The sequence below is a fragment of the Sprattus sprattus genome (genome assembly GCF_963457725.1).
Source record: "Sprattus sprattus genome assembly, chromosome: 19".
NCBI classification, from domain to species: domain Eukaryota; kingdom Metazoa; phylum Chordata; class Actinopteri; order Clupeiformes; family Clupeidae; genus Sprattus; species Sprattus sprattus.
The window spans coordinates 7,095,345-7,112,172 of record NC_137917.1 but is presented as its reverse complement, the minus strand read 5'-3'; positions in this window follow the sequence as shown (position 1 = coordinate 7,112,172).

Here is a 16,828-nt window from a genome sequence, read left to right as displayed (position 1 = left end):
AGTGTACTCATTTGCAACTGTTAAGTTGCAAAGTGAGGTAACATTTTCTGTATTATTTTTCATCCTCTGCAAATTATTATTTGACAGCAATTTTTACAGTTTGTAAAATGTCATGAGATTTTGCTCAGGACGTGCTATGAGTATTTGCATGTTGATGGATGACTGGCAAAAGATCAGTCTGATAATCCTGTCTAGTACTACTGTAAGACCATCCTGTGTGTTTGAGGTCCTCATGTTAAAGGAGCAAGTTTTTAAAATTGGTACTGCATGAAGTAGAGCAGTGTGTGTTGCACCATTAAATAATGTATATTTTTAAATTTGTATTTGAATCTCGTTTTCAGATTGTATTTAATGAACATTCATTGTTTTGTTGAGAGTTTATTAAAAATATTTAACATAAAGCTTATTTGTCATAAAGCCGAAATGTCTAGACTGAAATGTATCCATGGTATATCATGTTAGAGTAATGTTGTGTTAATCTTTTAAATCTTTCATTCAAATCAATGATTTCTGTCAATGCAATATGTGAACAGCTCTTTCAAATATTGTTTTATACTTGCATCACTACGACCATTATGAGGTTGATCATGGAACAACTACCCTCTAGTGGCACAAGGGCACAACGAGCAGGTGACAAATCAAGGGTCATCCTGATACATTTGCTCTATAATTTAGAGGAATATTGTAAATGACATGCAATGTCCCATCAGGAGGTTTACTTAAGAGGCTGTAAAATCACAAAGCTAGTGTCTATCGCGCAGAAATATGCTCCAGAGATACATTCAGAAAGTGGTGGTGGTGGTTTGGCTCATGCACTACTAAGGCTTAATCCCATTTCACCCCCTACCCCTTCGTCTTTCCCCTTCCCCTCCGTTTTGCGCGTTCACGTGGAGGGGTAGTGCTATCCCAATTCACGTTAGGACAGAGGGGTAGGGGCGAGGGGAAGGGCTTTCCACCCCTCCAAACGGAGATTTTCCGAGGGCACACTTCAAACGAAGGGGTGAGACCGATTTCCCCCAATGCATTGCGAACCCGTGATCATTAAAGAAGAAACATCGCGCGAGTCCCTTTAAAAATGTCGGAAACAGCAGGAAAAGCATCACACAAATGAAAGTATTTTCTTTGTAATTCATGGTTTTAAAACTTGTTTGATGAAATGTTGCATTGTGTTAATAACAGCTGCAGGCGCCATGTTTGTTTATGTCTGGTGAGTGACAGCTGTCGCTCTCCGGTAACGTAACAGCTGACGCAGCGTACTGATGACGTACGTAAGTGTTGAAGGGCTATCCCAATTCGTAGGGCTAGAGTTTAAACCCCTTCGACTACCCCTACGTTATGGCTCCGTTTGAAAAAGCGAGGGCAAAGGGGTAGGGGTAAGGGTAGGGGTGGAGATTAGAAATGGGATTGGGCCTACGACCAACTCCATTTAGGAACTAGCGACTAGGGAAACAAGACTTAGCCTACTACTTTTACTAAGGGAGAAACTGTTTACATTTATATTGACCAAGTCTTAATGTTTAATTGACGAATTTATAGTTAAGTTGGTTGGTCAAGTTTAGTCTAAATTCAAAGTAATAAGAAAAGCGGCTTTTAAATTAGCATAGCCTACACTCGGAGGAAATCCAAAAGCTATCACAGACTTCGCTGAATGTATCTTATAATGGTAAACATGTAGGCTATAAATGGCACAACTTAAGATAATACATCTCGAGTTCTTGTAATTTAGTAAATAGTTGTCAGATGGGAACCCCCCATAAATACGATGGATAACAATTCTACCCCTTTATCTTTTTTCAAATTGAAAAAGAAGAGTCAGGAAATAGCGGTTAATCATTTGAAGATGCTGTGTTCTCAGTTATTAGAAAGCGATTGGTTGACCGCGGGAATGTCCCGTTTCACAGGCCAGTTATGAATGGGCAAATGTCACTGGATTCAATCGTTTTTTTCCCCTCAAGAATAGAAAAAGAAAAAATATGCACTTTGACACTTCACAAACAGGCATTTCCCTTAAAAGATGACTTTCTTATGTGATGTGTGGGGTGCAGAAAAAGAAAAGGCTTCAAGAGATTACGCTGGGTGGAGAGATAACAAGTGTCTGTGAAGAGATCATAGAGATTACCTTTGGTGTAAGCTGTATGCGTGTGCGAATAGACACACACATACACATCTCAAAATGTCTGCTAAAATGTTAGTAAACGTATGGAATAAATCCAGCGGCGTAACAACGACTTAACGGGCCCGAGTGCAAACCAGCCATCGGAGGCCCCCTTACCGTTGTATCGTCACGTAATGATTTAGTGACTCTGTATGGAGGACCAAACCTGCCATATTTACAAATGAATGAATAAATAAATAAATGTCCACATCCATGCATTTAGACAGAAATAAATTAATAAATGTATTAATTAATGCACAATTGTCAATTAATAGTTAATTATAATTTACATTTATGTATGTATTTACTTATTCATTAATATATTTATTCATTCATGCAATTATTTATTAATTAATTAATTCATTCATTCATTCGTTGTTCCCAATATGATAATGAGAGGAGGCCAATAGGCGTGAAAACTGACGTTGAAACTGTCGTTCAGACATTTTGCAATCAATCCAGAGCCTTGATGATCCTGTTTAAATGCTATGGCTTTGTATCAGATCGCCAGGTTATTGCTCTCAGGTTGTGTTTTATGCATACCATGGGATACTCAGGAGTAGGCTTCCCATTCACAAAATGCTACACAGATTTAAATATAAAAAGTTCATAATGGCCTTTTGGGACGTTTTGTTCAACCTTGATGCTGTGTGTTAAAGCCCCATTATGCAACAATTATACTTCAGGATTAGGGTTAGGATAAGCAGTTTAACCTTAAAATAACAGCTTAAAAAAAATTGTGGCGCTACAATGACTTTTAATATGGAGAATCGCCGCGGTGCCATTGCCATACCAGGGTCCATACGCATATAACTGCGTTCTGTAGTTTTGCCTGCCGCAGCCCGCCGCCCTGACTTGTTTACTTTCTGCCGATCTAGTAAGTAGCTTATTTGCCGTCTTGCTTGGTCTTGTGTTGCACTTGCTTGATGTTTGACTGTGTAAGGACAGTCGTTGAGTAACTAGTTTGTCATAATGTCAAAGTCAGCACATTTCAAGAGATTTCGTTAGTTTTAGCTGCTAGCATACCTTTAGCGAATAGCTATTGATCCGTTGTGCTGCTTTAAGCTCCTAGCAACTAGCTGGCGTTTGCTATCGCTAGTAGCTTGGATAGCTCAGAGTGCAATTTTTCAAACAGTAACATTAGCATTTTGACGGTAACATTAACATTTTGATTTTAATATTAACAAATTTGTTGGAGAGACTAGTTTTGTTCTTCTGATGGTAATAATACTAGTTGCCATGAACCATAACTGTTAGGGGATGTTCTCTCAACTAGATAGTTAGTCATCATAACTAGCGATAGATAGCTAGCTAACTGCAAGCAGCTTAATTTGTTTTGGAGCAGACATATGTGTATTTGGCGATATATTGAGTTGGGAGTGGGCTCTCCCACACTGTTTAATCCACAACTTGCAACTTTCCTCCTATGTATTGGGCTTTGGAAATGCGAACAAAAACGACGTGTCCCTCTAATCTCTCAGGGTACCTTGTGTCAGATCTACAAGTCTCTTAGGCACACTGGGGACGGCCCAGTGTTCCGAAAGGCCAATATTCCGAAATCTCAATATTGCGAGAGAGAAAAAGTCCCCCTGGCATACTTTAGAACTAGTTTAAGTAGCACAAAACACACACACAGCTTTTAATTTGCGCAGCGGAGACGCTCATAGGGCTATCACGCATATCACTTTTCCTACGCAATATTTGTTAACTTAGCCTACTGTGGTTTTGAATATAGGGTTACCATTCGTGCAAAGGAAATCTCAGTTATTGTAAACAATGCACCTAGTGGGGCCGGCAAAGTGCTCAGTATCGTGCCAAATGCTCAAAATGATCGTATTTGGTGGATCATTATTGTGTTTCTGGCAACACTGGGAGGGCGGTCGACCTCTCTAGTCAGAGCTTGCGCAAGAGGGTGGAACATACGGGAGATACCCTTTCCAAAACTTGTCAGGGCGTAAAAACTAGTTTGTGAAAGACCCAGAAACACAAATATCCGATGACGCAAAATCCTGGACAATTTTGGAATCCCAAAATTTTTTAAGCATTTTTGGGGTCTCGGAATGTCCGGGTAAAAGAGGACGTCTGGTCACCCTACAAAGCACAACCTGAGAGCAATAACCTGTCGATCTGATATGAAGCCATATCATTACATCAGTATCATGAAGGCTCTGGATTGATTGCAAAATGTCTGACCATCAGTTTCCACGCCTACTGGCCTCCTCTCATTATCATATTGGGAACAACGAATGAATGAATAAATAAATGAATGAATGAATGAATAAATGAATAGATGAATGAATGCATGAATACATAAATTAATGAATTAATAAATTAATGAATAAATATATGAATGAATAAATAAACACATACATAAATGTAAATTATAAGTATAACTAAGTATAACTATAAATAAATTATAATTATAACTATTGATTGACAATTGTGCATTAATTAATACATTTATCAATTTATTTCTGTCTAAATGCATGGATGTGGACATTTATTTATTTATTCATTCATTTGTAAATATGGCATGTTTGGTCCTCCATAACTCTGAGGGCCTGATTTACTAACAAGCGACCGCTGCTTAATCTGCGCTCGCACATTAACGCACAGTGTTTTTGCGCATCTTCCGTGGTATTTATCAAACCAGATCGTGCTGGGCAATCTGTGTTTACTCCGCCCTATATAGGGCCTGATTTACTAACACTGCGACCGCTGCTTAAACTGCTGTCGCACATTAACGCACAGTGTTTTTGCGCTTTATCCGTGGTATTTATTAATGAAGAGAAAATGAAGGTTCAGCGAAGTGGAGGTATATATTGGTTCACGTTCGCTCAATCACTGAACCTGATTCAATGTGTGCGCTGATATATTGTTGTTCTGCCCGCCATCACCTACAGCGAGATGTTTAAAAGAACACGATTATAAAGAATATGCTATTGGTGGCATTAATGCATAAACTGTCTATTATAACAATATAGATGTGTACATGGCGAGATTAATAATTTCTACAAGGGACATGGGTTCACTATAATATATGGACGTGGGTGCAATCAATGGTTCCGATTACGTTCGGAAAGTTTGCGATTTAAAAAAAAGTCCTGTTTGATGTCTCTAAATTCAGCTATGGCAGTGGGGAAATGTATTGACCAGTGCGCTGTAGCAATGCGTCGAGCACCTGGGTGAATATTTGGCTGAGTGAAGGCTGAGACTGCAGATGCTATAACTGGTTGAAATTATCCGGAGGCCAATATTTGCAAATTAGTTTTAACAACTGATGGAATGGAATGTGATCGCCGGGTGGAGAGTTTGATGTCTCTCTGATCTGGTCCAGTAATTGAAGTATTGCGTGGCTGGTTAACTTGTACCGTCTAATGATTTGTGGTTCGCTTAACTGAAAATGTGTTATACGAGTTGAAAAAATGATTTCTGTGCGCTGTCTATGTCTTCTTTCTTCGCCTTGCTCTTATAACTGCTGCCATATCAACGGTTTCAGACTCAATGGAAATGCGCTTCCTGGTTAAGACGTGCTTTTATGAGGCGGAGAATTAGCCCGCAAATCAGGGACGTGCGCTTGCCAGGCAGTTTAGTAAATACCACGCAATACATCATTAGGCGCACTCCTCCCATTAAATAGCGCTTTACGCCCACGTTACCACCCACGTTTCGTGCCATCCCACCTGTTGGCAGGTACACACCCCCAAAGCGTTAATATGCGACTCTACTCAAATGTGCCCCCTTAGTAAATACCGTTTTATGTTTACGAATGCTATTTTACGCCAGAAATGGGCGCAATCCTGTTAGTAAATCAGGCCCTGAGAGGCACAGCCAACTTATGATGTACAATACACATTAAGGGTTAATACAATATGTTGTTATGAAAACACCAATGATATGTATAATGAGCAGATGGGACAACACATGGGAAAACATTAATACAACTTCTTCAGGGGGTTATCAAACATTATTCTGAATTACGAACATTTACATGGATTTATGGGAACAGACGCTCGACAGCGCCTCAACAAACTTCCTCCAACAATACCACGTAGACCTATGCGCGAAGTAACTTATTCTTTTAACGACATTGAAGCGAAAAAATACATTTTAAGTACCATTAGGCGTATAAAAAAACATAACATGCATGACGTTTAGAATGGCATCCTACCAGCCTTGCGTTGAGCAAAATTATCAACAATTTCAGAAATGTTCAACTCCCTGGCCTGGATGCTTTCGATGGACAGGGTAGCTTATCAACTCAGTATCTACTGCCCAATACTGCTCTTAAGTAGGTCTCAATCATCTTTTGTTCAGAAAATGATCGCTATGCTGTGGCTACGGTCACAGGTACGGTAAGAAACAACAGCAGAGCCGTGCACACCTCACCAAATGCTGATGTAACCGAGTGGTTATCAACAATCTGAGTTTTTTCTATCTGTTGCACTCATGACTGCTGAGAAATCGCTGCTTTGCAGGAGATGATTAGCTGTTTGGATAGGCAAAAGTTTTGTCTGACCACTATGACAGGGACATTGCGCCCACGTTTCCAGCGCAACTCCTATAGTTCACGCCCTGCTTTTAAAGCAGCGTTTTTTCAGCAGTCATGAGTGCACACCTCGCCGAATTCTGATGTAACCGGTTATCAACAATCTGAGTTTTTGCTATCTGTTGCACTCATGACTGCTGAGAAATTGCTGCTTTAAAAGCAGGGTGTGAACTATAGGAGTTGCGCTGGAAACGTGGGCGCAATGTCCCTGTCATAGTGGTCAGACAAAAGCGGGCCCCCTTTCGCCACGGGCCCTAGTGCAGCTGCACACCCTGCACTCCCTATAGTTACGCCACTGCATGCATGACGTTTAGAATGGCATCCTACCAGCCTTGCGTTGAGCAAAATTATCAACAATTTCAGAAATGTTCAACTCCCTGGCCTGGATGCTTTCGATGGACAGGGTAGCTTATCCACTCAGTATCTACTGCCCAATACTGCTCTTAAGTAGGTCTCATCTTTTGTTCAGAAAATGATCGCTATGCTGTGGCTACGGTCACAGGTACGGTAAGAAACAACAGCAGAGCCTTGCACACCTCACCAAATGCTGATGTAACCGAGTGGTTATCAACAATCTGAGTTTTTTCTATCTGTTGCACTCATGACTACTGAGAAATCGCTGCTTTGCAGGAGATGATTAGCTGTTTGGAAAGGCAAAAGTTTTGTCTGACCACTATGACAGGGACATTGCGCCCACGTTTCCAGCGCAACTCCTATAGTTCACGCCCTGCTTTTAAAGCAGCGTTTTTTCAGCAGTCATGAGTGCACACCTCGCCGAATTCTGATGTAACCGGTTATCAACAATCTGAGTTTTTGCTATCTGTTGCACTCATGACTGCTGAGAAATCGCTGCTTTAAAAGCAGGGCGTGAACTATAGGAGTTGCGCTGGAAACGTGGGCGCATTCTCCCTGTCATAGTGGTCAGACAAAAGCGGGCCCCCTGTAGCTGCCAAATGTGAGGACCTGCCTGATGTGAGTCCGCATGCGCAAACTTTGCGACACTATTGTAGTACAACGAGCCAGGTAATGCTGGTGGTGTAGGCTACAGCATGAAGTGGAATGACAAGCGCATTTGTTTACGTTTGAAATCCACCAAGGTGTATGATGTTAAGCTTCATGTTTATTGAATTATTAGTTAAGCAGTGCATTCATTAGCCTACTAGTAACAGTAATACAACATAGCCCCATATGTTGACACTGAGCCTTATGCTGTAAACCGTTGACAAAATTATAAAACACTACGTTAAATAAACCTACATTATGCGTTAAGAGAAGCCAGATACGTTGATATTAAACCATGTATGAGAATGCACGTCTTGGATAGTTTGTTCCTGAGCCTTCTGCCGTAAACCGTTTGTGTTTGCGCATGCGGACTCACATCAGGCAGCGGCGGACTCACATCAGGCAGGGTCCTCACATTTGGCAGCTACACCCCCTTTCGCCACGGGCCCTAGTGCAGCTGCACACCATGCACTCCCTATAGTTACGCCACTGAATAAATCACTTTAATGTTTTCGTCTTAAATCTGGAATGTTGTAGTCAGATTTTAGAAATAGCATCGGTACTCTCTGCTAACTACTTAAGCATCTTCGTAAATGACCTGTCCCCAACAGACACATAATAGAATTAAGCAATAAGCCCCAAGAGGCTGTGGTTTTGCGCTGATTTTAGAACAGGTAAGGGGAGTTGTAAACCCCCTTAACTGTTTTAAAATCAGCGCAAACCACGGACTCGCTGGGCTTATTGCTTTTCTAAAACTGTTACTACAAATATTTGATATGGTTTCATAAATAAAGACAATTCAATTTAAGAAACAATAGTTTAATGATAAACCGTCATTCTTCCGCTGCTAAAAAAATATAGTTCCTAAATAAATCGTTGCCACGCAACCCTTGAAGCAACGCAACAGCCAGATTGAACACTGGGTATGAAATGCGCTATATGAATGCCTTGCCATTCGCTGCGCAGTAATATGGAATGTTATCAGGTCAAATTATAAGGTAATGCTGGATTTTACAACAGCTTTTAGCCAATCACAATCAATGATTTGAACAATCAGTTTTAGAATCCTTGTTTTAAACAAAACCTTATAACTTCCTGACATCTGTTCATCCTGCTGTGGTTGACATGTCATGAGAGGAAACATACTTTACAAACAGGAGGCGCTGAAATCACACCTTCACGGTTCACATTCCATCCAACTACGTCAGTGTTTCCAAAACTTTTTACAGTCCCATACCCCTTCAGATATCAATCTCCAGACAATCAATTCTATTGATTAGAGCTCATCTGACCTGATCTGACCTGATCAGGCCTCGGATGGTGTTGCCTTATCAGATATGTCATCTGGGGAGAGCTTGCTAGGAGAGCAGTGCATGTGCACTGCAGAGACATGAAAAGGCTTCCCGGTTGTTTTTGGCTGAGTTTAACCTTGCTCAAGGGCTCCACTTGCAGAGAGCAACTCCTTTGAGGTTGTTACCTGGAGATTCATGTCAAGATAGCGTGAGCACAGACGCACAAACAACCACAGTCATGGGACACGCCAGGCAGAGTAGTTTTGAAAATCAGATTTTATGGAAGGTGCCACCTCCGTATTCCTCATGGTCTGCTTTTGTCTCCTGCCCCAGCAGCTCTCTGACGTATGTAAGCTAACCAGTACTCTACTCTCTTCAAACACCGGTCCAGTGATCCACAACTCAGAACATCAGTACACAAACAAACTTGCCTTGCCTATTCTGGTATTAATGGCAGTGGTGGTGCACTGCTTAGTGTCTGGTTCCCGATCGCTGCAGGTTGTCTGTGTGCCGCTTAGGATACAAGCTAAATACTGGGCCTTTATTATCTGGCCTCTGCTATTTTGGTGGATGCTACTTATTACCAATGGCCAAGTTAACACCATCAGCCCGTTTCCTTCCTGTTTGCTCTGTTTCTTCCCTCTCTTCCGCTCTGATTATTTGCAAGTTTTGTTGTAAGGTGAACAGCATTTGGGACACGTCGACTCCAGCCTCATGCTCCACCACACTCCAGTGCACACAAACACGTCTACATTCCTACCAAAAAGGATGTTAGAAACGTAATGTACCTTATTATATACGATAAGCAAACAATATTTGTCAAGGACTTGCTAATTCTTTTAAATATGCACACATGTATAGGCAAAGATAAATAAAGATTCTGTAGAAAATACTTTAGAATACCCATATGTAAATGCATGGACAGAGATAAATCAATAAATTAGTTGATTAATTATGTATTTGCTGTTGCAGCTGTCCATCAGCGGCAGGTCAATATGACTTACAAGCAGTCCCAGCAAATCAATTCATTCATGTACATACATGTAACCACTGTGACCTGGTTTAGAGGAGCAAGGATTAATGTAAACACCACACTCCCCCCTAAAGACATATGCATGAACTGCATCTGATCAGAATCAGGTTTTAGAATCAGGTTTTATTGACCAAGTAAGTTTGCACAAACAAGGATATTGTCTTGGTACAGTGAGTCTCAGTGTGCTTACACAAAATACAAAACAATACAAAACAATACAAGAGTGCAAAACAATACAACAGAGAAATGGTATAACAGTCCAAGAAGTCTAAAAAAGTATATACAAGGAGGAATAGTGCAAAGAAAATGAGAGTCCAGAAAGTGCAAGAATAAATAATTACTATACGGTATGAGTTTGACGGTTATACAGTAAGGGTGAAATTATTAAATATGGTTGAGGGAGTAATTGTACATTGGTTATTACGATGATCCAGGGTTATTTCACAGTGCCACGACGCTTACAACACTGTACTGGTATCTCAGCTGAATGCCTAAGTCAGTCTGAAGTGAAGATCTAGGCAGGACAATGAAAAGCAAGTTCCATGTTGATATTGTCCCTTTATGTGTGCATTTTTCATTTGATTATTTATAAAATGTCTCAATTCTACTTTTTTCATAAAGGACATCACACCTTCATCTCAGCTTCTTTGGAGGTCTGGTGGTGTAATACCAATATCTAATTTTATTTTATGTGATTTTGTGCAACCCATGAGGCTGCTTTTAATTCACCACTGGTTGAAAACATCCACGCAAACCAACTTAACAACTTTCGCATTTTTGGTAAACAACACCACACATATGTCATGCTCCATATACTTTAATCTTTATGAATCTAATAATGCAGAGATATAATTTCCGTACGCAGAAATATACACACAAACAAAAAAACACAAATATAAGTCATGTATAAAATATGAGTATACATTATGTTCAGTTCTGTTTGGACATTATGTCCAGTCCTGTTTGGCTGTGTCTGTAAAAACTACACATTATATAACAAATGAGAGTACAACCATGTTTGTTTTAATCGGATGAATTAACAGAATGTCTTACATTGGAGGGCCTAAAATCAAGTGATATACCAAGGTTGAAAAAAGGAAATGTCTAAAACGGTGAATCAGAGACACTCAAAATAATACTGAAATTACTTCATTGCTGTTTTCCTAGAAAGGGGAGGCTATGACTCATTTTCAGCCTCTTAACTAAATGACACATGAGGTGAAGCAAGGCAAAGCAGAAGGGGGTAAGAGAGGCGCAGGTGTTCAGAGCCATCCAGCGTCATTAACGCAAACGCACTCAGCATGCACAGGAAACTACACTACAACACGTTTGCCACACAGGAAGAGGAGGAAATCATTATTCAAATCCTGAAGTATGGCTTATAAACACTCACTGGGTCACAGTAAAAATTTAACCAAACCGAAACACAGGCAACTGAAAACAAACACGCTATTCACTTATCAGACACCTCAATCAGAAAGCCATTCTAACAACACGCAGGAGGCAAATGAACCACAGCTTTGGTTTAAGTGGAAATCAATTATTGGTGCAAGGAACAGTATGACACAGGCCTTGCATGACACCGGTCTCAAGAACCTGTCTTTTAGAACTCACTGAGCAGGAAAACACATCTTTAGAGGTTATTAAATTGAGAAGTACATGACCAGAGGCTTTCTGGCGGTTAAACATTAAACAAGGTGATTTGTAAGTCTTAAAGTGCCTCACGTAGTTCAAGTAGAACATCATTGCGCACGGCTCCATTCAACAAGTCTCTGAGTAAACTCCAAGGTTGCAGCTTACTCCAGAGGAGATCTGGGCCTGATTGGGTGTGGATCCAGATCCAGCTGATAGAGGATACAGTATGTTCCAGAGCAGAGGGCCAGGCTTGGCAGATTTAGCATTCAGCTATTTTGAGTTTTAAGTTGATTTCCCATCGGCTGGTTTTAATCATGCACCAGGGTTGCCAATCAGCAGGGACGTGCACAGGAGGGGACTAAGGTTGCTTGGGAAACTGCCTGTTTGCCCTCCTCGACTGTAGTTGCCCCTCCGAAGGAAATATATATACAGTATATTAGCATTACGACTGCAGAACTTCATGTATGCCTAGATAAAATAATCGAGGAATATGCGTCAAGGGGACGGGGGCGTGGCAGCAGCCGTTAGTGAAAGTTTAAAATGATATTGGCAAAATATGCGATCAGGAGACGGGGGCATGTCAGCGGCAGTTTGTGAGAGTTTAAAATGATATTGGCAAAATATGCGATCAAGGGACGGGGGCGTGGCAGCAGTGGTGACAAAAATGTACGTGTTGCCCCTTTTTTCCAGGGCAGAGCAACTGCCTTTCACAATTCCTGTGCACGTCCCTGGCAATCAGTGTAGTTTTGGTGGAGTATATGGACTTCCTTGGATGAAATAGCGAACACCATGTCAGCCACTGAACTCAAAGGGAGTGCTAACTGTCTCGCACTCTCCAGAGCTATGTAATGAAACTATGTCAGCTTCTGCCCAGGTAAGAGCTGTTTCTCTGACAGCTGCCCCAGACCCTCACCAGATCAGTGCCACGTCTGGGCCAGATCTCACACTGAGTCATCTGTTCTCTTGGTGGCCTGTTCCCGAGCTGAACCGTGTCTTCAAACAGAAGATCCTCCCAGGAGACTGCAGCCAAAGGAACTGTTTGAGGGCACGAATCCATGAGCTCAAAAAAGCATTTAAGAAAAAAAACAATTTACTTTGTCACTTTGGTTTTATAACATGTTGCTGTGACTACATCTGCATAATTATGTATTTTAAAGAGTCTGTCAGTTTACCATCTCATTCAATATCTCAAAATATGCATCTCCTGAAATTAGAATGTCTTCTTCCATATCGCTCTCCATAGAAAATGTAATGTCTTTTAAAAAACACAAGGGCTCACATACAGCACTGGGACCTATGGTCACTTGCTCTGAATCCTGCAGAAAGCAGGGAACTACAAGCTGCAGCCAGTCGGGATCTGGACAAAATAGATATGGTTAACTGAAACCCTGTTCCGCGGCAGAGTGTCTCATCTGATGCAGTGTGTGTGTGTGTGTGTGTGTAGCTCTGTTATAGCAGCAACATGCAGCAGAATTACCACAGATAAAAACATCTCGTGCAGCATTGTGTTTACTCAGAACATCACGTGTGTGTGTATGTGTGTGTATGAGCGCATATGTGTGTGAAAAAGACCAAGATATAATCTGTGCGTCTGTATCAGTGCATGTACACGTAGATGTGCAAGAGAGCGTGTGTGTAGGCCTATATGCGTCAAAACATAAGTGTGTGTGACAGAAATTATCGTCCTGTGCTATCAGTCATGCAGGAAAGAGTCGGAACAGCAGGAAGTCAAAGCAGGAAGTCAAAGATCTGAATGTTGGGATTTGGAGTGTTTAATGTTAAGTACTGCATGCTTTGTTGTTGGTTTTACAGTTCACACATTGGATGTTGATGCTATTTGTGGACTGTTACATAATGTATGTTGTGAGCTTAATCAAAGGTGTTGGGTGCTGAGTTGCAAGTTGTGTGTAAAGGGTCCTGGAGTAATAGCACACTGTGATTAGCATGGGGTGTCTTGCTCTGTGTTGGGTTCTGGGGGCGTGAAGGGAGGCTCCAGCTCTACTGCATGCTGTTGGGGGCTGGCAGTAGCTCACTCCAGCTACCCTGACCGTCTCCTCCTCCTCCTCCTCTTCCTCCTCCTGGGGGGTGCTGGGGTCCTGATGGGCAGAGAGATGCTGGAGAGGCCACTGCTGCTGCTGTCAATCTGTTTATCCTCTTTGCCAGTTTTATGCAACCTGAACCTCATGATTGACACACTACTTGAGCATGCTAGTGAAGCTAACACAGATGCAAAAGAGCGGATCTCTGATCTCCAAAAAGCAAATTACCATACTGTAGCTTGTCATTTGGTCTGACTGAACTATTGTAGCCTACTAGGCTTGGATGATTTAGTAATGCATGCCCTGCCTTGTGAAACCCATGGTACATCAAAGCCTTTTGACAATCAGATGTATTCCTCAGAATCGTCTGCTATTTGGGATATTCCGTCATCCGTGTGGCTATAGCACCTTTTCATTTTGGTGTTATGGTAACTGTATTTATAGACATATGCTAGTTTTGTGATAAGAAAACAGGAAATAAGCAAATGCGGTGCAGTGTTGCGGTGTGATGGTCATGCAAGTGATTATATTACTGTAACGAGACTTGCCATACTATGCTTAATTCCTACCTAGTCAGGGCTCAAATACACATACGCGTCTTTTTTCAGGCGTAGACGCTTCAGTAACGCCTTGGCAAAGTGCGGCGGCCAAAACAGAACCGGTGCGCTTCCCTGCCTTGCGCTGGAAAGTTGAGAATAGTTCAACTTTTAAGCGCACCTAAAAAACGCTTCAAAGACGCAACGCGTGGTGGAGAAGGGGCGCACACGGTAAACGTGCCGTGCCATAGGAATCAATGCATTTGCTCGCGTCCCGTTTAAAAAAAAACGCTTATGTGTATTTGAGCCCTCAAGGGGTAGGAGTGCGAGTACTTACAGCCGCGGAAAAAATTAAGAGACCACTTCAAAATTATCAGTTTCTCTGGTTTTACTATTTATTGGTATGTGTTAAAGTAAAATGTGCATTTTTGTTTTATTCTATAACCTACTAGCAACATTCCTACCAAATTTCAAATAAAAATATTGTCATTTAGATCATTTATTTGCAGAAAAATGACAATTGGTCAAAATAGCAAAAAAGATGCAGTGTCTTCAGATCTCGAATAATGCAAAGAAAACAAGCTCATATTCATTTTTAAACTACACAATAGTAATGCTTGAACTTAGGAAGAGTTCAGAAATCAGTATTTGGTGGAATAACCTTGATTTAAAATCACAACTTTCATGTGTCTTGGCATGCTCTCCACCAGTCTTTCATATTGCCGTTGGGTGACTTTATGCTACTCCTGGCGCAAGAATTCAAGCAGCTCGGCTTCTTTTCATGGCTTGTGACCATCCATCTTCCTCTTGATCACATTTCAGAGGTTTTTTATGGGATTCAGGTCTCGAAATTGGGCTGGCCATGACAGGGTCCTGATCTGGTGGTACTGCATCCACACCTTTACTGGCCTGGCTGTGTGGCATGGAGCATTGCCCTGCTGGAAAAAACACTTCTCAGAGTTGGGGAACATTGTCAGAGCAAAAGGAAGCAAGTTTTTCTTCCAGGACAACGTTGTACTTTGCCTGGCTGAGGTTTGTAAAAGACCATAAAGACTGAACCAAAGCGGACTGGAGGGTCTTCTAGTTCGTCTTCTCTGATGAGTCCAATTTCACAGTAGGTGCAAGACTCTGTGGCTTGTAGGCCTCTCCAGGTCTCCGTCTAACCATCAGACGACCATGTGTTGGGCAAAGCTGAAAATTGGACTCATCAGAGAAGACGAACTAGAAGACCCTCCAGTCCGCTTTGGTTCAATCCTCATGGTCTTTTACAAACCTCAGCCAGGCAAAGTACAACGTTGTCCCGGAAGAAAAACTTGCTTCCTTTTGCTCTGACAATGTTCCCCAACTCTGAGAAGTGTTTTTTCCAGCAGGGCAATGCTCCATGCCACACAGCCAGGTCAGAAAAGGTGTGGGTGCAGTACCACCAGATCAGGACCCTGTCATGGCCAGCCCAATTTCGAGACCTGAATCCCATAAAAAACCTCTGAAATGTGATCAAGAGGAAGATGGATAGTCACAAGCCATGAAAAGAAGCCGAGCTGCTTGAATTCTTGCGCCAGGAGTAGCATAAAGTCACCCAACGGCAATGTGAAAGACTGGTGGAGAGCATGCAAAGACACATGAAAGTTGTGATTTTAAATCAAGGTTATTCCACCAAATATTGATTTCTGAACTCTTCCTAAGTTAAAGCATTAGTATTGTGTAGTTTAAAAATGAATATGAGCTTGTTTTCTTTGCATTATTCGAGATCTGAAGACACTGCATCTTTTTTGCTATTTTGACCAATTGTCATTTTTCTGCAAATAAATGATCTAAATGACAATATTTTTATTTGAAATTTGGTAGGAATGTTGCCAGTAGGTTATAGAATAAAACAAAAATGTACATTTTACTTTAACACATACCAATAAATAGTAAAACCAGAGAAACTGATCATTTTGAAGTGGTCTCCTAATTTTTTCCGCGGCTGTATATTTGTGTACCAAGTACCGATAATAACTTAGTAATTTGCCCATTCAAATTCTATCAATTTCTCCTACCCAATTGTTTCAGGTAATGCAATGCTCAAGTGTAGTCTAGCCCATTGCTTAATTAATGTCTTCACATCTACGGTTACATTGCATTACATACATGATCTGTCTGCGCAGACAATATCACATCAGTTCTGTAATGCAATGCTCAAGTGAAGGCAAGCTCATCACTTCGTTAAAGCCATGTTAATGCAAGCTAGTATAAATTGTTCTGGGTCAGCGTCCTTCCCCATCACCACAACTTCCCCTACACTTGGTTTAGTTTTTCTCTTATATCACAGTGCTGGCTCGGCCACCACCAAACCTCACTCCCCATGCCATGTAAGCTACACTATTCTACAGAAAGTGCAGCAAGAGTGTAAGTACAATTTAACATCCTTAAATGCTAAATACTTAAATGTGTTTATTTACAAAGCATTGAGATGTATTATATAGACCTTTGGTATTTACACTTATCAAACAGTCCAACCCACAGTGAATTTTCAACTCTTTACTTCAGACAAAGTTTTGGTTATTGAATGCATTGTATTGTTGTATAGGCTCTATGTGCTGAAGTG